Genomic DNA, 23,780 nt, shown 5'->3' with positions numbered 1-23,780 from the left:
TCCTCTTACTTGTCCTTTTAAACCTATTTCTTTTCTTTTGGTTCCTGATTCTCCACCTCAGTCCCAGACACTCTTGCATTGCCCACCTCCTAATATCATCTGTATTTGAAAACCTATTTAGACACTTTTTAGATCTTGTCCTCTGCTTTGAGGTGCTAAGCTGTGCTTAAGAAGTGCTTCTGTGGCCTGTTTAGTTCCATAGGTTGTATAGCCTTCTGGCAAACCTACACAGCTTCCTTGCTGGGGAAGGAGGATGGGTCAGTAAGTAAGAAAGAACACTGTTGGAGAATGTTCTATATTTCAGGCATGCTTTATCCTTTTAGCAAATGCCCCTCTGAGAATTTAAAGCTTTTTGAAAGTGATACATTAAGACCAAAATTTACTGCATAAGATACATTCCTGGGCATGTCAACTTTTGATGTCTAATTGAAGTGACATCAGTTTCTGATGACTTCATAATAACTACCTTCAAACCAATGTTGATTTAATAGACTTTACTATGTACTCATGCATGTAATTCTTTTTAACTCAGAAAAATGAATGTAATTTTAATGGCTTCTGGATGATACATTTTTAAATAAATATTATTACAATGATGATTTTCTTTGCCTCAAATAAAATGGCCTATTTATGGGGGTAAGGATTGAGTTTCCTCTGGGACAGGGTAGAGAGTCCTCACTCAAAGTAAAGATGGACACAGAAATAGCTGGAACAAAAAAAGGTCCAAAACATAGAAGAATATATAACTTTGGTAGAAGTCAAGGAAAGTACTCAGAGGCACTGAATCCAATATTGTTTAGAAACAGATAGGGAATCTGGGTATAAAACTTAGGATCTGAATAGGTATAGGAGAATCCAGCAAATTGGAAGGTGAAAGAAGAGGTCTTGAGGAGCTACCTTTTTTTTTTTTTTAATGTGTCCTGCAATTCACATTAATTGAGGAGCTACTTCTTAGAGCATCTTCTGTTTTAATTTTCCTTTCTTAAGATAGGAGGTGTAAATCTTTGTACATTCAAGTTAGTGCCATAACCCGCTCATAAATAGACTGGCTTTTATTATTGGCCAAAATAAACCTGTGACTCTAGGGAGTTATTGTATTTGGCATCATCTGGCTTGGGTTACTTCTAGAGTGCAATGACATCCTCCCCCTAGGAAGGCAAGAATTGACCACATTGCTAATAAAAGTAATGTTATGAGTAGAATCCAATGTTCTGAAGATTTGTATCTGAGCTGGGTCAGTGCTTTAATAGTTTCCACTCTGCCCACTTCTGAAACTGCAGGGTACCTTTTAAAAATGTCTGAAGAGTGTTTTTCACTTACTGGAATTCTCCTAAGCTCCATCTCCACCCTTCCTCCCTGGGTCCTCCTTTGACTGGTTTCCATGATTTTCATTCTCTTGCTTTGTGTACAGTTATTCATTCAACAGATGTTTATTGGGTCCCTAAAAAATGCCAAGTATTGTGAAGCATTGTGAAGGATACTAGGTATACAATGATGAAGAAATAGATACTAACCTCCCATCATGATGTTTCTAGTTTGAGAAGGGATGCAGAGCAAAAAAAAAAAAATTACAAATCAGAGGGATGAGGGCTACATAAGAGTGTACACTGCACTGTGGCACCTTTAGCAGGATCATCCAACATAGATTTTGGTGGTGGTAGAGAGGTCATGGAAGGTTTACTGGGGGAAGTGATGCCTGAGCTGGTTTCTATTGTCTGTGGTTAAGGAGGCCAAAGTTGAAGCCAACCAGGTAAAGGGAGATAGATATTTGGGCAGAAAAACCCAGCTTATTTAAAGACTTAGATATAAGAAATAGATAAAATTGACTTTACTTGTTGAGTCTTCCAGGAAGCTGATGCCAAGATAGAGTTACATGTGCAAAGGATTCTTTGAGGGAAATGCTTGTGATAGGTAAAGAGGCAAGGAGCAGGAGTGGTAGCAGAAAGTCTTGGAGCTTGATGCAAGTCTAATCCTTATGAAAGGAAAGTGGGAAGAAAGGATGATAAGGTAGGAGAAGCTCAAAATCAGTGCAGCTCTGCAATGTCTTGGCCAGGCCTATGGGGATCTCCAGAATAGTTACTTGTTGGAAGAGTCCCAGAGCCCTCACAGGGGATGGAAATGGTCAGGCCCCAGTACTCCTGGCCTCAGTTGCCCACAGTGCTCAGTGATTGGCTGGGAGGATCCCAGGGAGAGTGGGGCTTTAGAGGGAATGCTCTGGTAGATCTCTAAGGTGCAGCAGCTAGAGGCTGTACACTACTTGCCACTCTTCTAGGGCAGATTCTCTCCTGAAGGGAGATTTGAGTGGCATACTCCATGGCTGCCTCAGTATACCCTTCCCACAGTACCATGTCTACATCTATGTTCAGGGAGAAGTTCTTTTATGGTTTCTGTGTGCCTCTCCTCCTGAAGGGAACCTAGGAGAGGGAGGTAAATGTAAAGAAATACAGCCCCCAAAGCTATGGTTCATCTCAGGGCTGTGACTGGTATTCACTATCTCCCATGTCCACAATCTGTTCTAAATTCATCCCAACCTCAGCCATCACCTCTGTAGGTCTTGGTGTGTTCGTTTATGATGTAATGTCAGCCCTCATTCCTGGCAGACCTGAACTCCTGGTAATTACAACCGTCTTAGGTCAGGACTATTAGGCATTCATAGCTCTAATTGGGCAAGGAGGTGGATCATCCTAAGTGAACCAAGTGGAACACCTGGATTTGGTCTGTATTCTTCACTCAGTGTGTGAAAGTAGCACTATATTCTTTCTTTTATTGTTGTAAGTATTATTTTAAAAATTTTAAAAAAATTATTTAAATCCAATTTAATTAACATATAGTGTATTATTAGTTTCAGAGGTGGAATTTAGTGATTCATCAGTTGCATGTAACACCCAGTGCTCATTCCATCAAGTGCCCTCCTTAATGGCTATCACCCAATTACATCACCCCCTTACCCACTTCCCCTCCAGCAATCCTCAGTTTGTTTCCTGTAGTGAAGAGTCTCTTCTGGTTTGTCTCCCTGTTTTCATCTTATTTTATTTTTCATTCCTTCCCCTATGTTTTTGTTTTGTTTCTTAAATTCCACATGAGTGAAGTCATATGATACTTGTCTTCCTCTGACTTATTTTGCTTAGTATAATGCCTCCTAATTCCATGCACATTGTTGCAGATGGCAAGATTTAATTCTTTTTGATGGCTGAGTAGTATTCCATTGTGTATATGTACCACTTCTTTATCCATTTATCATCAGATGGAATTTGAGCTCTTTCCATAGTTTGGACATTGTGGACATTGCTGCTATAAATATTGGGATGCAAGTGCCCCTTCAAAACACTGTATTTGTATTCTTTGGATAAATCCTAGTAGTGCAATTGCTGGGTTATAGGGTAGCTCTAATTTTAACTATTGAGGAACCTCCATAGTGTTTCCCAGAATGTTTTCCACTAGTTTGCATTCCCACCAACAGTGTAAGAGGGTTCCCCTTTCTCTACATCCTTGCAACATCTGTTGTTTCCTGAGTTGTTAGTTTTAGCCATTCTGACTGGTGTGAGGTGATATCTCATTGTAGTTTTGATTTGTATTTCCCTGATGCTGAGTGATGTTGAGCATTTTTTTTTATGTATCTGTTGGCCATGTATGTCTTCTGTGGAAAAAATGTCTGTTCATATTGTCTGCCCATTTCTTAACTGGATTTTTTTGCTTTTTGGGTGTTGAATTCAATAGGTTCTTTATAGATTTTAGATACTCATCCCTTGTCTGATAAGACATTTAAATATCTTCTCCTATTCTGTAAGTTGCCTTTCCATTGTGTTGGCTGTTTCCTTTGCTGTGCAAAAGCTTTTAATCTTGATGAAGTCCCAATAGTTCATTGTTGCTTTTGTTTCCCTTGCCTTTAAAGACATGTTAGCAAGAAGTTGCTGTGGCCAAGGTCAGCGTGGTTGCTGCCTGTGTTCTTTTTAGGATTTTGATGGATTCATGTCTCACATTTAGATATTTAATTCATTTTGCGTTTATTTTTGTGTATGGTGCAAGAAAGTGGTACAGTTTCATTCTTCCACATGTGGCTGTCCAATTTCCCAACACCATTTGTTGAAGAGACTCTCTTTTCTTTTGGATATTCTTTTCTGTTTTCTGGAAGAATAGTTGACCAAGAAGCACTATATTCTGATGATATTCTATGGGACCCCTATATGTCCTTAAAATAAAAAAATCCCTGCCACAATGTTGATTCCTCTTGTTGCCTGTTGGTCTTTGAATACAACAAGCCCAAAGTGTCCGGTGGGCAAATATGATATATAGTTCAACAGGACCCATAGCGTGTCTCTTGGCAAGAGTGTGCTCCTTTGGGAACCAGGACTTCTAACCCAGAGTTGTGGGTAAGGAAAGTACCTCAGTGAATCATTAGGGGTGGTGATAATTGAGGCCACTTCTGCTTCTATTCCTTATTTCCCCAACTCATGTGTTCTTTCTATTAGAAACGTAGCATCATATTGAAGTTCTCTAATTCAGTGTTTATACTGTATCCTGGCCACCTAATTCCTTGAGTATTGCTTCCAAGATGACACTTCAGTCACATTGTCAGTAGATAATTCCAATACAGTATGAGTCGAGTACTTCTGGATAATGCAGTGAATAATTTGACCAGTAGATCTCATGATCTTGAGTCTACTTTTCACACTTCCTTCACTGCGCAGTGAATCCCTGCTAGATACTATGCTGTTATTCCATGTCTGGGACTCAGGAATTCTATAAGCATTCAGATAATGGTGCTGGCTGAGGCTCAATGAGTACAAAAGAAAAAGCCATACTCATAAGAGTTATCTGTCCCTGTGAGTACTAACTACTAGCCCTCTCAGGGTAGAGAAGGCCCAATGTAGTCAACTGGTCACTAGAGGCCAGCTAATCCTCTCTAAATAATAGTGTCATATTGAGGATGCAGTGTTGGTTTGTATGGTTTGGTAGGTTGGGCATTCAGAGATGACAACAGCTAGAGTAGTCTTAGGAAGTAAAAGTCTATGTTGTTGGGGTCATGTACATCCTTCATTTCTTCCACCATGATTATTCCTGTCATTTACCCTTTGTGCTAGTTCTGGGGTTGCTGCTGCTCCTGACTGGCTAATATCAATTAGATGAGTTGTATTCTTGGTTATTTAGTGTGTCTTCTGTGGTGCATGCTTTCTGGTAGACATTAAAATGTGATACAAAAAATCTATGCTTTGTTTCCATACACCACTACTGTGTCTTATATTTCATTCTTCTGTGTCCCTGATCAGACATTCAGAGCATTGGCGATTGCCCAGAATCTATATACTAGCACTGAGCCACTTTCTCTTCTACACAGCATGTGTGACCAGATACATATACATATAATACCACTTTCTGTTTTACCCACTCGAAGATTTTTCCTTCTCCATTATTCCCTAAGGCCACCCATAAGTGTGGCTGGAATAAAGTCATAATCCATTTTTGGCTTTTAATTACATACTTGGCCAATTGACATGTGAAGATTCCTTTTTTCCCCCCTTCCTCCTTTAACTCATCTATGGGACCCCCATATGGCCTTAAGTATGAGCTAAGGGAGGGGCACTAGTGCAACTTTGGGATGTGACTGAGTGACTGGACTAATTACTTTTGCCCTCTGGCCATGGTTGGACTTAATGCAGATTTCAACATTTCTACCTTACAATGTACTGATTCTGGGTCCATTCAATTTTATCAGTATTTGGGTCTGACAGGATTGGGACCAAAAGGACCAAGGTTTTATATTCCTGCCTACCTTAGGCACCAGATATAGATTGCTTCAGGAAAGTTGTGACTGCAGGAGAGGTGACTTTCTGTTGACTGTTCTCTCAAAAAGAAAGGACATTCCAAACTGAGCTATTAGAATAGGTGAAGATATGGTGTTATGGGAAATCATGGCATTTTCAGGTGATAACAAATGTTTTTATGTTATTAGAACATGAAGTACACGACAGAGAGATGTTGAAGGCAAGACTGTAGGGTTAGGTTAAGGCCATGTCACGGAAGGCTTATTTATGCAGAGCCAAATAATGGTTATGAATATGAAATAGTGATTATGATTTTTTTAAAGACTTTATTTGAGACACAGAGAATGAGAGAGAGAGGGAGAGAGAGAGAGAGGCAGAGACACAAGCAGAGGAAGAAGCAGGCTCCATGCAGGGAAGCCCAACTTGGGACTCGATTCCAGGTCTCCAGGATCATGCCCTGGGCTGAAGGCGGCACTAAACTGCTAAGCCACTGGGGCTGCCCTGATTATGATTTTTTTTTTATTGAGTTATTACCATATGCTTTCTGTTTTATTTATAATATTCTCATTTATCCCTAAAGTTGCCAAAATATTATTATTAACTATTTACATATTAGGAACAAGACTCAAAGAGGATAAGTAATTTTCAAGATCATATATTTAATACATGGAAGATCCAGTATTTGAACTTCTTTGTCATTAAATCCTATTTTGTATCCTAAAAACATTAATTGTCTGAAAGCATGAGAATCACATGGACAGACTTTCCATTTAGACAGATAATTCCATGGAGAAAATAAGGGAATGGACTATATGTTAGAAATGGGAAGATTGGACAGAAGCCTGTAATAAAAGTCTAGGTGACAAATGATAAGGGCCTGGCCAGAGGTACTGAGAGTGGGGGTGGAGAGGAGGAGTTAGAATTGAAAAAAAAATTAGAAAACAAAAAATAAAGTACCAATTATTTCTGTGTTCCTGCTCTTAATATAGTACCTAGATTAATCTGTAAATGTGGATAGGAATGGATTTTACTGATAATAATTTAATCATCACCGTGATAACATGAAATTATTAGCTGTGTCAATATTGTTCAAGGACAATAAGCTTATTGAGGAATATAAAAACATTTATAATATATCTTCATCACAATTTTCATTTTGTAGAAGTATAATTTCTGTTTATTGAGGATTCCTATATTTTTCTTCTAACATACCCACTTTTAAGATATTTTAAAAAGAAAATTCACTACACTTCTAGGAAACAATTATTTACACAGTTAGAACACATGGATTAAACTTGATTGATGAGAATTTTGGCTGAAAACTCAACCAGGCACTGGGTAAAATTAATGTAGAGCAAGATTTTTGGATACCAGAGTCTTGATATAATGAGTCTCATTGTCTGTTTACCAACATGATGGACCTTTCATTTACCTTTTAATGTCAGATGCCTTCTAAATAAAACAACCTTTAACTAGATTCTTTTAAAATTTCAGTAATTAAACCCTTAAGCTCTCCATCTGTCATACAATAAATTCTGCTATTATTTGGAGAGATATTAGTATATTTTACTAGTTAAATATTTAGGCTTATAAAGAGATTTTAACTAGTACACAAACCAGGCATTTGCAATTGTAACAGAAGAATTTTAAAAAGCCCAATAAACATTGTCCACTTGTTTTATTCAAACAGCCTTGTGGAAAGAGTTTAAGCTGTGGCGTCAGATCCAATTTGAATCTAACCTTGGTTATTTACTATTCCGGTAGCCTAGTCACATAACCTCAAGACTCAGTTCCTTGTTTGTAATAAGAAGATAATAAAACCTTTGCAGGATTGTTACCAGATTATAGATAATGAAGGTAATGTATCTGGCACGTAATAGGTGGTCAGTAACAGGAGTTGTTATTATGGTTGTTGTTATTAATTAATACTGGTAGTGCAAATGCAGCTTACAAGCTTTATGACCTGGTGACATGAGCCCTTTGAGCTCCTATTTATTTCTCAGCCAGTGCTTGTTAAGGAATATGAATTACATCTGAATTTCAGTATAAGAACAGTTGTAGGGGAAGTCCAATGGGTTTGGTCGTAGAAACGTAACTGTGTTACCTCCAGGCAATCTAAAAGTCAGTCCCTGACTTGATGGGGAGTTTTCTCAAAGAACTGTGAGAAAATCCTTGAAGTTTAAATGTCTTTTGTGTTTTACTTGCTGAAATCGAATGGAAGATTTGCCATTTGGGAATTGCCTGCATCAGTGCTTCCTTCCATTAGCAAAGATAGGTGAAAGTTGACTGTAATTAGCTGTAATTAGCTACTGATCTTTTTGGACAACCAGAAAATCTGGTTTTTCCTCCAGACATTAAAAGGGCACTCAGAAAGGATAGAACTTTTGTAGCAGATAATTTTGAAGCAGATGATATTGCATCCTTCAAAAGCAGCATTTCTACCATTGTTGGTTCTGTATATGTTTTTAGCATATTTGTTAAGATGTGTCATTGTCTAATGGGGGATAAAGAAAAGAACAAAACATGTAGGAATTTTCCAACTGGCTGTATAGTGCTGTGTATAAAACACTGAAGCTAATTGAATTGAATGGCTTTGAGCCCTTGGAAGTCACAAAGTGACAAGGTTTGCTTGACAGCTAGTGAGCGATTATTTCCCGTCCCACTGATTAATTTGGTCAATTAGTGGCAAATAGGAATGTCACAAGTGGAAAGGGTAATGAGAGTCATTATAAATGTAAAAGTAAAATTGAGGGCAACCTTGTCACAAAAGGGGTCTGCTTTGGCTAGCTCAGGCACTGATGGGACCAAGAGTTTATTCTCATTTCTGTCTCTCTTTCCCTAGAGACTGAATCTTAATTTGACCAGAGCATCTAGGAAATCAAAATGGACCCATGGCAGCATTTTCTAATGTACATATAGAAAACCCCCTTTTTTTTTGAGCAGCATTTAAACTATTCATCTCCTGTTTGATCTTTTAATTACATTATCAAATTAAAATTTGCAGTTGTATTTTAGAACAACGCAGAGAGATTCAAATCTGAACACCTCAAATGCTGAGCATACCTCTGACTTCTCAGTTGGGGGGAATGCTAACTCAAGCATTGGAACAAGACCATTGTATTAGTTTTCTGTGGCTACTGTAAAAACTTAGTGCAAAATGGGTGGCCTAAAACAACAGGAATTTATTCTTTCTGCATTCTGGAGGCCAGAAGTCTGAAATGAAGATTTGGCAGAGTTGATTCCTGTCAGTCCATGAGCTGGCCCCCTTGCATAGAGGGCAGGGAGACCCTGAAGAAAAAGATCACTTCAGATAGCAGTTGTAATAGAAGCAAGGGAACTTACTTATGCGGCTTGTCTTACTTAGGTGGCTGAAAGAGGAAAATTATCTCTACACCTGCCCACTAGAATCTTAAAAGTTTATATACAGGCCTTAACTATACATATACTGTCCAGATGGTCATAACAAAACCTTACTACCTCAAGGCCATGTCCTTGGAAGGGCTCTCACTGGGGGAGTAATAGACAGAGTATATATTTTAAGGACACAGGAGAGGATGAGGAACCTCTGACTTCCCAGATCCAGACCAGGGGTCAACCAGTGGTCATCTTCTATCACCCCCTCCAACAATTCCTTCTGGAGGCTCTCAGGAAAAGCCAGTTCTGTGCATCTCTCTTAGCTTCTGGAGGTCCTTAGCATTCCATGGCTAATAGATGTATCACTCCAGACTTGGCCTCCTTCTCCACATGTTCTCTTTGTGTGTCTTCTTTCCTTTTCTTTTAAGGTCAGTTGTCATTGGGTTTAGTGTCCACCTTAATCCAGGATGATCTTATCTTGAGATCCTTAATTTACATCTGCAGAAACCCTTTTCTTAAAAAAGGTTATACTTAAAGGTTTATGGGACATATCTTCTGGGGGGCCACCATTTAACCCACTACACACATTTTTACAATGAACACCTTTCAGTTTGATTATGTCATAAGAATAAAACTGAAAGGCTCTGGGAGGTAAAGAAGGTGCTGTATGTGTACAGACAAGAATTTGTGGTCTTTGCACTACGACTTCAGCTCACAATGGCTGATGAGCCAATAGTACCTACCAGACCCAAGACAGCCTACTGACAGTCATCTCTGCATATAATACATCTCTGCACCTCCCTTCATCAGATGCTATTGCTTCATGACTCCTAGCTTAATATTCTTACCTAAAGCTGCTTACATTCAATCCTTCTAAATGTGTCTATCTTTTCCCCATTTCTGAAAAAAGACTCCCTGATCAGGTGCTACACTGTCATGGAGATGTCTTCAGTTGAAAGAATGAAATAATATTCTTGGGAAAGGAGATTCTTTTTTCTTTGAATTCAACTTTTATATTTCATTTGCCGTGTTTTGCTTTAGTTTGACTTTTGAGCATTTTTGGCTGGGGGTATCTCTTACACTTGTCTTGTAAGTGGCTTTCTGATACTACTCTATCATGACTTTCCTTTAGACAACACACTATTACTAGATGTCTTCTCCCAAAACAACAAGTCACAATTTTACTTAAACTTTTTGGTAATCCCATAATGACCATATGATAAACTAAAAAAGTTTTCACATGGGATAAAATTAAACTCTAGCCTACACCTTTTGGCTGTGTTTCCCCCCACAGCTCTTATATCTATGATACGAGAAGATGCACAATGAATGAACTTCTCAGCACGGCCCCCAAACATGTCACTCTCTCTCAAGGTTTTTGTGCCTTTGCCAGGCTGATCCCTATGTTTGAAATGTGCTCTGCCTTTTCCTTTTGACTCCCTATTAATCCTTCAAAACCCTTTGCATATGTCATCTCTTCTCTGACACCTTCTCACACTCCTGGGGGGCAGAGGTAGTTTCTTCTCTCTCAGCACTATATTTATGCCAATATTATATCAAATATAAAGCAGTATTAACAATTTATGGGTAGTCATTCATTCAAAGACATGCTTGAGTGAACTCACTGTGTTCAGGAACTATGCACTGTAATTTTCTGAATATGCTTACTTCCTTCAATAGCCATTAAGCCCCATGGGGAAGATGATGGACTTTATATCCCTAGTGCCTTACACAGTGACTATGGGATCTAAACAAACACTTGACAAATAGATGAATGAATATACAAATGAGAGATTGAATGTTGCTAAAGAATATTTTGGTCAAGTCAGGTACATTCTTAGACTATAGATATCCAGGGCAACTTTCTTAGCTTATGATTCTTTACATTCCATCATATAATTTATTTAGTATTATAAAGCAGAAGTAAGTCAGTATTCTAAGAAAAATTATGTATTCAAAACATAACTAAATACTTGAGAATGAAAAGACCAAATAGTGGCTTTTTTCAGAAATGATATCAACTATTTTATATTCAGACCATCTAGAAATTAATCTCTGTCTAAACATAAATTCCCTCTAAAAAGCATTCTGTAATAAAAACAGTGTGGGCTGTGCCCTTTAGTGTTTCCTGGGGTGACTTGTCAATGTGACACATTATATACATTACATCAGTGTGCCTTATTGTCAACCTCTGATTTGTCTGCTCTGTCCTTGTGCCCCTTCCCAGGCAGGAAGGCACTGTATACTGAAAGTGTATCCTGAGGTAGAGGATGCTGTATTTGGCAATAAATGCAAGGACACTGAAGACACATGCTTCAGGTTGACATGTAATACCTAATTCAGAGTTTCATTATCATTAAAGTAAAAAGGAAGAAGGAGATGAGTAGAAAAGGAGATGGTAATTCATAGTGTAGATGGTATATTGGGCTTTCATCTGTCCTATTTTATTATGGCAAGGCCAGCAGCCTTTGAATGCGACATCCTTCTCTGTAACATACATTGATTTTGACACTGCACCTTGATGAATGCATAGGCAGTGCACTGTTTCTCTCCCCTATATATTCTTGGAACAAATAGTGAGTTGCCCATTTTTTTTCACACTTTATTAAATGTATCTCTGTTGATGTCCATCCGCAGAGGAAATTAACTGAGGTAAGAAAGGAATGAGTCTTTATTCATGCAAAGCAATGGAATTATAATCCCAGAAATACAAAACACATGTTCCTCATTGCCCTCATCAAATGGCTAACAGAGTTTTAAAATATGACTTGACTTGTATGTCATTCTTGATGTCCTTTAGTTGGATACCAGAAACTATTTACTACCTAAAAGATGGTGTGTATTCAGGTGGTCAGAGTTGGTTGACATATAACGTTCAGCTTCGAATTTTTTTTAAACATTTACTCTTAATGAATGGAAACTATTTTGTGTTCAAAAGAGAGTATGTAAAAGGCAAGATGATGAATTTAAAAGCAAATGGACTACGAGTTAACAGAAGTTGATACACCAGATTTATGGCATTGGGCAAGTTCCTTAACCTTTCTTTGCCTCAGTTTCCTCATCTGTAAAATGACAAAATTTAATATAATCAACAGCATCTTATATAGTATTTATTATATTCCTGGTATTGTTCTAAGTGCTTTTCACATAATTCATTAAATACTCATAGAGATATTATGGAGTGAGATCTATTATCAAATGGAATTGATGGATAAAGACAGGCAGTAGCAGAGGTAACTGGCCCCAAATCACACAGCTTGTAAGTGACAGAGCTGAAATCTTCACTGGGTTATTCTGGCCTTACATCGGTGTTCTTAATTGTTATCCTATACTTCTTCGAGTACTTTAGTGACTATATTTTTACTGTTGTGTAGGAAGGGGAAATGTTATCTAGAAACTAGTACCTAATTTTGTATAAAATTTGTTTTCTTGCCCAGAATCAGTAGGAGGTATAATATTCGTACACCGAGCCAGTATGAATCTGTTTTTAAAAGTCTTTTATGAAATACTTTCTTGAAACCACGATGAATCATTTCAGTGGAGAGGACAAAAATAGGACAGTGAGGCTGAACATTCCCATCCGTAGTTCATCTTAGAAAGAATTTCCATTTCTTAATGATTTGGGACTGATTCAGTTAGAGTAGACAATATTTTTTAGGGATATCAATCTTTTTTTAAGTTTTTATTTAAATTCCAATTAATACAGCATAATATTAGTTTGGGTGTACAATATAGTAATGCAACACTTTCATACAAAACCCAATGCTCATCACAACAAGTGTACTCTTTCATCTCCACGACCTGTTTAACCCATCCTCCCCTTCTCTTCGGTAACCATCAGTTTGTTCTCTATAGTTAAGAGTCTGTTTCTTGGTTTGCCCCCCCCTTTTTTCCCCTTTGCTCATTTGTTTCGTTTCTTTAATTCCACGTGTAAGTGGAATCATATGGTATTTGTTTTTCTCTGACTGACATATTTCACTTAGCATAATACTCTCTAGTTCCATCCACATCATTGCAAATGTCAAATGTTTGTTCTTTTTTATGGCCGAGTAATATTGCACTGTATATACATACTACTTCTTCTTTATCCATTCATCAGTTAATAGATACTTGGGTTTCCATAATTTGACTATTGTAGATAATGCTGCTATAAACATTGGGGTGTCTGTATCTCTTTGAATTTGTATATTTGTATTCTTTGGATAAATATCTATTCTTTGCTAGATCATAGGGTAGTTCTATTTTTAACTTTTTGAGGAACCTCCATACTATTTTCCACAGTGGCTGTTTGCATTCTTACTAATAGTGCATGAGGATTCCTTTCTTTTTGCCAACACCTGTTACTTACTGTGTTGGTGATTTTAACCATTCTGACAGGTGCGAGGTAATACTACATTGTAGTTTTGATTTGCATTTCCCTGGTGATGAGTGATGATAAACATCTTTGTATGGGTTTGTTGGCCATCTGTATGCCTTCTTTGGGAAAATGTCTACTCATGTCTTCTGCCCATTTTTAATCAGATTACTTGTTTTTTGGGTATGGATTTGTATACATTTTTATATAGTTCCATAACCATTTATCAGATATATCATTTGTAATTATCTCTTCCCATTCCATGGATTGCCTTTTAGTTTTGTTGATTGTTTCCTTCACTGTGCAGAAGTTTTTTATTTTGATGAAGTGTCCATAATTTATTTTTATGTTTGTTTATGTTTGTTTCCCTTGGCTCAGAAGACATTTCTAGAAAGAAGTTGCTGTGGTAGGAATATCAGTCTTAAAGATTGGGTAGAAAGCATAGAGTATGCATAAAATTCCTACACGTCATTTTCTCCCATATAGATATGGAAGAAACAAAAACATTCATTTGGCCATGTTCCTGAGAATCGGATTTGATCTGACATAGAGAGGATTCTAGTTATATATCTATTCTTGATGATGTCAGTTGGGTGCTAGATAAGACTGGCCACTATGAAAACCTTAAAGTGAGAGATAAAATCTTACTTTCTAGTAAAATGTTTATATATGATTAGTGTTATTTAGTAAGAAAGTTGTGATGCTTAAACTCAAAGCCAGAATTTTAATTTAGAATATACCCTTGTATTGTCTCATGACCCTGGGAAAATAAATATTTATCCTCAGATTTGTCATCTATAAAATGTAGTTAGTAATAATAATTTATCTTAAAGGCCTGAATGATAATTAGTTTTGTACACTTTGGGCGTCATATGCAGATAAGTTATTATTGTGATTGTTATGAAGTGTTTATTAGGCATGCCTTACCAATGAATGTGAGATACTCCCTTCTCCAGCTTTCAACTTCACACTCTTTTTTTTTTCCTGCATCTTAAGGCTTGGGGTAATATTTTCCAGATTTTTCATATTCTAATTAGAGACTTTTTTTTTAAACAACATATGGACTAATAGAAGAAGGAACAAAATGAAATAATAGAAAAGGAAAAATTTAGAGGAAAACAGTGTAGTGATCATCTTTTGATATTTTCAGCTTGTTAGATTCTGTAATATTCTGTTATATTTTGGAAATACCACTTAGCCCCTGCCAGCACTTCCTGTGAGGCTGTTAATCACAGAATTGTATTCCCAGAGGGGTGGCCTGGTGACCTAGACTGTCCAATTGTTTTATTCATTGACCAAAGGAATCAGCCTTCTTCCGAACACTTTTGTTGACTCTTAAAAGAGAAAAGCTCTCTCTTCACTTTTGTATCAGTCAATAGCTGGGACACCATACATGTGGGACTTTCTGTGGCCATGTTACCACCCCCACCCACACCATACTGCAGAAGAAATTTACTTGTAGTAGAAGAGAATGAGACCAAAACACAGAAAACAAAACAGGGACAATGGACGTAGAAAGCCTTCATGGATAACATGGTTCTGTGTTTGCAGCCAGGTGTCCTTGAGGCCCCTTTAATTTTTCCATTCAGTCAGTGAATACTTACTGAGTGCTGCCCAAGTCAAGTGCTAAGCACTATTCTAGGTTTTAGGGATTTAAAACACTTAATGCTTGCCTTGTGGAATTTACATTCTAGTAGGAAGAGGCAGACAATAAGCATGGTAATTAAATAAATTACATAGTATGTAAGAGAATGAGAAATCCTTTGCGGTACAGGGAATCGAGTAGGGTGAAAAAATAAGTAGGCAAAGCTGGGAGAAAGGAAGTAGGCAGGTTTTGATTTAAATAAGGGAGTTATGACAGGCATTTGACCACATGTGTGAAAGAGGTAAGAGAGTGAGCCAAACAGCTATCTGGGAAGAATGATCCAGGGACCTGAAACAGCAAGGGCAGCAACTTTCAGCAAGAACATGCCAGGTGTATGCCAGTGACAAGGTAGCCAGTGTGGCTGAAACTGCCTGAGGGAAAAATTGCAAGAGGTAAAGCCAGAGAGGCAAAGGGGGATGGGACCAGATTATACGGGGCCATATAGCCATTGCGAGTTTTTGTTTTTATCACTGTGAAATGTGGAGCCATCGCCAGATTTTAAGCAGCAGAGTGAAATGACCTGGGTTATACATTTAAAGGATTTATTGAGAAGGACTGTAGGGGGAGAAAAATGGAAGTAGAAAAAATTAGGAAGGAGGTCATTTTAATAATTCAAGGAGGAGATGTTACTGGTGACTTGGACAAGGATGTGAGAAATGGTTGGATTATGGATTTGAATACAAGGCCAGTTGGATTTCCTGAGGTATTGGGTCATATTAAGAGAAAGATCAATGATGATATCATTTTTTCCCCCTGAGCAAGTGGAATGTGGCTTTGCTATCAGCTGAGATTGTGAAGGTGGTGGGTCGAGCAGGAATTTAGTTTTTGAGTTAAAAATATCTGTTAGACATCTGAGTGGTTATGATAGTAAGGAATTGACTATGTGATTCTGGAGTTAAGAAAATGGGTCTGTGAGATGTATGAATTTGGCATTTAATAATATGAAAATGGAGGAGTTTGCCAAAGCAATATATGAAGGTAGAGAAAAATCCAAGAATAGAGTTCTGGGATAATCCAATATTTAGAGGTCATAGATAGAGCTGCAGAGGAATCCCTGTGAGAAAAAAATGAACTGTAAAGTGGGAGGGAAACCAGTAGAGGGTGGTGCTCTGTCAGGTAAGTGAAGAAAGTAGGTCCAGGATGAAGGCATGATCAACTGTGTCAAATTGGCCAGCATGGAAGCCACTGATAGCCTTGATATGAGAAATTCCTGGAAGTAGTTTAAGTGCAATAGCTGGAGCACATCTTGACTAGAATATACCAAAGAAATCATAGGAAAAGAATAATTGGCAGACAGTGAGGATAAGCAATTTTGTTGTGAATTTTTGCTGTGAAGGGAAACAAATAAATAAGGCAGCATTTGGCTGGAAAGAAGGATTACGGTTTTTAATTTTTTTTTCTTTTTTAAGAGAAGAGATTATATAGCACATTTGTATATCAATAAGAATAATTTAGAAGAAAAGAATAATGATGGTGAATGAGTAAGAGAGAAGAATTGCTGGATCAAGTTCCCTGAGCAAGGGAGAGGAAAATGGAATTAAGGGGACAAGTGCAGAAGGATTTTACAAGAAAATAGTACTTCTAGTAATAGGAAGAAAGACAGAGTCTACAGAAATAGATACTGTTGTGGGTTAAATATAGGAGGTTAGAGTCTGGGGAAATTCTCTTTCCAGCTATGTGAGCCAATGAATTTGACTTACACTGCTTCAAGATAGTTCCTATTATAACCAAAAGTCTCTTGAGAGAACAAACAAAGGAAGTTAAATAATTTCCCCAGAGTCATATAGCTAATAATATAGCACACTGCTTAATGGAGTGGCACTGGACTTAGCCAGATCTTGTTTTTGATCCTCAGTCTAATCTATCTCAGGCCTATAAAGAGCTTCTTATTCATCATTCTTGTAATTGTTTGTTGAGTGACTAACAGGCATCATGTGGGAAAAAAATGTTACAGTATCAATGAAGAAAAGCTACTTGATGCATTACTAAAATAGAGTAGGGAAATTCCATTGATTCAGAAATATCTAGTGAGACTTCTTTAAAGAGTAACATTTAAGCTGAGACTGGAATGATGAGAAGTTAAGAAGGCAAAAGGAGAAGGAAAAGCACTGAGGCACTGAAAACAATGTTGACCACTGTTTGTGGTAGTAGAGAACATAGAAGTGTAAGGAAGGGAATGAAAAACAAAAAACTGGATCAGACACTCCAAAAGGAACTTGATATGTGATGAGACTAGAACATAGATTGAGCAAGATTATGGTTCGTCTAATATTGTATTTAAATACAAGTAGATCAAGATGGCAGAGTAGAAAGATCTCCTCCCATGGACACACCAAAATCTTCAATTAATAGAACAGCTATTTCTGAGAATGAATTGAAGACTAGCAGAATAGATGTACATAACTAAGGCTATAAAGAAAAAGCCACATTGAAATGGGTAGGAGAGGTGGGGGATGTGGTCTGTTTAAGACTCCCATATCTTGCACGACTACTCAAAAGTGGGAAGGATGTCACAAACATCTGGGTTCCCCCTGAGGAATGAGGGGTCTGAGCCTCCAAACTGGGCTCCACAGCCTGGAGGACCTGAACTGGAATGATGACTCCCTATAATGTCTGGCTTTTAAAACCAAGGAGACTTAAGACCAGGAAAGCTAAAGGGAGATAGGGAAGTGAGACTGTACCCCTAAAGGGCATGCACACAACCTCACAGTCCAAGTCACCACAGAGGGAGCAGTTTGAAAAGTACCTGAGTTACATGTGAAGAAGATCCATTGACAAATTCTAGGGCATGTGTTGGAGTGGCACAAATCTGTTGGAATGTTCTTCAGGGATGAAAACACTGACAAATGTCATTTCTTTTCTTTTCTTTTGTCTTTTTCTTTTTCTTTTCTTTTCTTTTTTCTTTCTTTTTTTTTTTTTTTCACTTCCCTTACACCTAGCTGGCCCAGTGTGGGCAGACATCATTTCTGACTGTCTCCATCTACTGTGGTAGCACTGTCCATCCTGCTTTGGCATTCTCTGGTGGTTTCACTTTGCCCAAACCACTTGCCCTAGCCCTACACACCTACCTAGTGGCTTTCCTCCCTGTCACACAGAGCAGATATAGAGCATTGCATCCCAAAACAGCAGAATGCATGTTCTTTTCAAAAGCACGTGAAACATTTTCCAAAATAGATCACATGATAGGCAACAAAATACATATCAATAAACATATTAAGATTGAAATCATATCAAGCGTCTTTTCTAAAGGCAATGGTGTGAAACTGGAAATCGATTACAAGGCAAAAACTGGAAAAAAAAAACCCACAAACATTTTGAGGCTAAACAACATGCTTCTAAACAACCAACAGGTTAATGAAGAAATCAAAGGAGAAATTAAAGAGAGAGAGAGAGAGGCAAACCAAGAAACAGACTCTTAACTATAGAGAACAATCTGTTACCAGAAAGGAGGTGGGTGGGAAGATGAGTTAAATAAGTAAGGGGGTTTAAGTGTTGTGATGAACATCTTGTGTTGTATGGAAGTGTTGAGTCACTATGTTGTACACCTGAAACTAATATTACACTGTATGTTAACTAACTGGAATTAAAACAAAAACTTAATGAATAAAAAATACCTGAGACAAATGAAAATGGAAATATAGTGGTCCAAAATCTATGGGACATAGCAAAAGCAGTTCCACGAGAAATTTCCAGACCTACTCCAGGAAACAAGAAAAATCTCCAACTATCTAACTTTACACCTAAAGGATCTAGAAAAAGAAGAACAAACAAAGCCCAAAATTATCAGGAGGAAGGAAATAATCATGATCAGAGGGAAAAGAAATGAAATAGAGACTAACTTAAAAAAATAGAAAAAGATTAACAAAACTATGAACTGACTCTTTGAAAAGATAAAACAAAATTGATAAACCTGCAGCAAGACTCATCAAGGAGAAAAGGGAGAAGGTTTAAATAAATAAAATCAAAACTGGAAGAGGAGAAGTTACAACTGATAACACAGAAATACAAAGGATTGTAAGAGATTGTATGAGACAGTGAAATGCCAATAAATCAGACAACTTAGAAAAAAATACAATTTTTCCAGACTGAATCAAGAAAAAGTAGAAAATCTGAACAGACTGAATACTAGTAATGACACTGAATCAGTAATCAAAAAGTCCCAACAAACAGTAGTCCAAGTCCAGACGGCTTCACAAATCAATTCTATGATACATTTAAAGAAAGATTAATAGCTATCCTTCTCAAACTCTTACAGAAAATTGAAGAGGAAGAGATGCTTCCAAAATCATTTAAAAGGCCAGCTTTACCATAATACCAAACCAGACAAAAATACCACGAAAAAAGAAAAAAAAAAGGAAGGAAGGAAGAAAGAAAAGAAAAATTACAGGCAAATATCCATGATGAACATAGATGCAAAATTCTTTAACAAAATATAAAATATTAGCAAACCAATTCATAATATATTACAAGGGTTATACACTAAGATCAAACAAGATTTTATTCCAGGGATACAAAAATGGCTCAGTAACTCCAAATCAATGTGATACATCACATTAACAAAATGAAAGATAAAAATCATATGATCATCTCAATAGATGTAGAAAACGCATTTGATAAAATTTAACATCCACTTATAATAAGAACTCTTAACAAAGAGGGAGGCATTCCTCAAAATCATACAGGCCAAATGGCAAACCCACGGCTAACATTATATTCCACAGCAAGAAGCTGAAAAGTTTATCTAAGATTAGGAATAAGATGAGGATGCTGATTCTTGCCATTGCTATTCATCGTAATACTGGAAGTCCTAGCTGCAGCAATTAGACAAGAAAAAGTAATAAGCATCTGAATTGAAAAAAAAGTAAAACTGTCACTATTTGCAGGGTGCATGGTGCTATATATATATATATATATATATATATATATATATATATATAACCCTAAGAATACCACTAAAAACTATTGGAGCTAATAAGTGAATTCAGTGAAGTTAAGGATATAAATTTAGTATACATAAATCTGTAGAATTTCTATACACTAATGATGAATTATCAGAAAGAGAAATTAAACAAACAATCCCATTTACAATGGCATCAAAAGTAATAAAATACCTAGAAGCAAATTTAAACAAGGGGATGACAGATCTGTACTCTGAAAACTATGAGACACTGATAAAGGAAACTGAAGATGACATAAACCAATGAAAAGATATACTATATTCATGGATTAGGATAATTAATATTGTTAAAATGTTCATACTCCCTAAAGCAATTTATGGATTCAGTGTGATCCTCAAGAAAATACCAGTGACATATTTTACAGAACTACAACAAATTATCATAAATTTGTATAGAGTCATAAAAGACCCTGAAGAACTGAAGCAATCTTGAGAAAGAACAAAATTGGAGGTATCCAATTCCCTGAATTCAAACTATACTGCAAGGTTATAGCAATCAAAATAGTATGGTACTGGCAGAAAAACAGACACATAGTTTAATAGAACAGAATAGAGAGTCCGGAAATAAATGACCACTTAATCTTCAACAAAGAGGCACGGATATTCAATGGAGAAAAGTCAGTTTCTTCAATAAATGGTTTTGAGAAAACTGGACAATAAATGCAAAAGAATGAAACTGGACCACTTTCTTACACTATATACAAAAAGAAGTTCACAATGGATTAAAGACTTAAATGTGAGACCAGAAACCATAACTCCTAGAAGAAAACAGAGGCTGTAAGCTTTTGGTCATCAGTACTAGCAATATTGTTTTGGGTCGCCTTAGGCAAGTGAAACAAAACCAAAAATAAACAGATGAGACTATATCAAAATCAAAAAGCTTTTGCACAGTGAAGGAAACCATTAGCAAAACAAAAAGGTAACCTATGGACTGGAAGAAGATGTTTGCAAGTGATAGAACTAATACAGGGTTAACATCCAAAATATATAAAGGACTCATACAACTCAGTATGTGTATATATATATATATATATATATATATATATATATATATATATACACACACACACAAAACCAAACAATGCAATTAAATAATTGTTTGCTTTGTTTTGTTTTGTATATTTTGGGTAATTCCTGGATCATAGAGTGATTCTATTTTTAACTTTTTGAGGAACCTCCATACTGTTTTCCACAGTGGCTATACCAGTTTGCATTCCCACCAACAATACAAGAGGGTTCCTTTTTCTCCACATCCTCACCAACACCTGTTGTTTCTTTTGTCTTTTATTTTAGCCATTCTGATGGTATGTGGTGGTACTGTATTGTGGTTTTCATTTGCACTTTCCTGGTGATGAGTGATGATGAACATCTTTTCATATATTTGTTGGCCATCTGAATGCCTTTGGAGAAGTGTCTATTCATATCTTCTGCCCATTTTAATAGGATTATTTGTTTTTTTTGGGGGGGGTATTGAGTTGTATTAGTGCTTCATATATTTTGGATATTAACTCTTTACCAGATATGTCATTTGCAAATATATTCTCCCATTCTGTAGGCTGCCTTTTAGTTTTGATGATTGTTTCCTTCACTGTACAGAAGCTTTTTATTTTGATGTAGTCCCAGTAGTTTATTTTTGCTTTTATTTCCCTTGCCTCTAGATTAGAGTAAGAAGTTGCTATGGCCCATGTCAATGAAGTTACTGCCTGTGTTCTCTTCTAGGGTTTTGATGGTTTCAGGTTTCACATTTAGGTTTTTAATCCATTTTAAATTTATTTTTGTGTAATGGTATAAGGAAGTGGTCCAGTTTGGTGCTTTTGCATATTACTGTCCAGTTTTCTCAACACCATTTGTTGAGAAGTCTTTTTCCCATTGGATATTCTTTTCTGCTTTGTTGGTTAATAGCTGTGGATTTATTTCTGGGTTTTCTATTCTGTTAAATTGATCTATGTGTCTGTTTTTGTGCAAGTACCATACTGTTTTGATGACTACAGCTTTGTAATATAACTTGAAGTCCAGAATTGTGATGCCTCTAGCTTTGATTTTCTTTTTCAAGATTGCTTTGTCTATTTGGGGTCTTTTGTGGTTCCATCCAGTTTTTTTTTTTTTACATTTGTTTTTATTTAAGTTTGATTTGCCAACATACGGTATAACACCCCATGCTCATCTCATCACATGCCTTCCTCAGTGCCCATCACCCAGTTGCCCCATCCTCCCATCCTCCTCCCCTTCTGAAACCCTCAGTTTGTTTCCCAGAGTCAGGATTCTCTCCCGGTTTGTCTCCCTCTCTAATCTTTCCCACTTAGTTCCCCTCTTTTCCCTTATAATCCCTTTCGCTATTTCTTATATTCTGGTTCCATCCAAATTTTAGGGTTGTTTATTCTGTTTCTTTGAAACATGCTGCTGGTATTTTGATAGGGATTGCATTGAATGTGTAGGTTGCTTTGGGTAGTATAGACATTTTAACAATATTCTTCCAATCTGTAAGTATGGAATGTCTTTCTATTTTTTATGTGTCAGAAGACTTGCTTGTAGCAAAACTTTATGCTTAGTGCTACAGGAAATGAAATTATTCTTGTCCTCATGGCAATTATAATTAATATAGACATGAAAAATCAAAATATAACAGTATAAGGCAGAATGTAGATGACAGTGAGAACAGCTACTATTCATTGAACAGTCATAATATTCTAGATTATTTCCATATTTTTATGTGTTATCTCTAATCCTGTTAGCAACACCAAATAGTAGGAATTATGTCCTCAAAAGTGAAGAAATGAAAGCTCCGAGCCATTGGTTGGCCTATGGTCGTGTGACAAAAAAGAGCAAATCCAGAGATAAATGAAGTGGAAACACACACACATAAATATTCATAGATATATACATAAAGAATATGCACATTATACATATACATACATAAATACACATACAGAGTATCTCTACATGGAATACTCTTGTTCATGTCTTTGTTCTTTTTTTAAACAAATTTTTATTTTTTTTTTTTATTGAAAACTACACTGAACGTTAAATGTCCACCTTTGCAGTGAATAAATACAGTAATGGTAACTCACACTAGAACAAAACATTTCTGATAGCCATTATTTATTTTGGGGACAATTTTAAACTCTTTTTTTTTTTGGTCACAGAAACAAAAAATGTATCTATACAATGTCTCAAAATAGGCCATCATCAAATCAATCACCAAAAGGCGATGATTTAAAAAAGACTATGAATATAACATGTAACTAGTTGATATGAATCTAATAGGATTTGATAAAATCAATCACATCTAATAATGTACCATTAGTGTTCTTGTATAAGATACCACATGAAGAAGATTTCATCAGTGTCTAAAAAAATGGATTAGTTCATAGACAATCTGACAAGTTACCATAACAAGTGTTTCCTGAGACATAAGGAAATGTAACATTATTTTTCTTGAACACTTTTAGCTCAAGATTTCCACTCACTAAAGTAGCTGAGGATCTAAAGCTGAGAAAATATATTTGAGTACAACAGCTTGTGAAACTTAGTGCCCCCCCCCGTTTTTTCCCCCATTATTGGAAGGTATTACTGAATTCACAACCAACTTGCCTGCTCAGGGTGCAGTTCACACGGGAGAGAGACTCTGTAAGGAGCCCGTCCGATCTTGGACCCTATGCTGGCAGTTGTCTAACACAGGCACAATTTTCTCCCCATTTTGTAGTAATT

Source organism: Nyctereutes procyonoides, unplaced genomic scaffold (assembly GCF_905146905.1).
Source record: "Nyctereutes procyonoides isolate TBG_1078 unplaced genomic scaffold, NYPRO_anot_genome, whole genome shotgun sequence".
NCBI classification, from domain to species: Eukaryota; Metazoa; Chordata; class Mammalia; order Carnivora; family Canidae; genus Nyctereutes; species Nyctereutes procyonoides.
The sequence above is the reverse complement of the archived record's forward strand: the minus strand, read 5'-3'. Positions refer to the sequence as shown.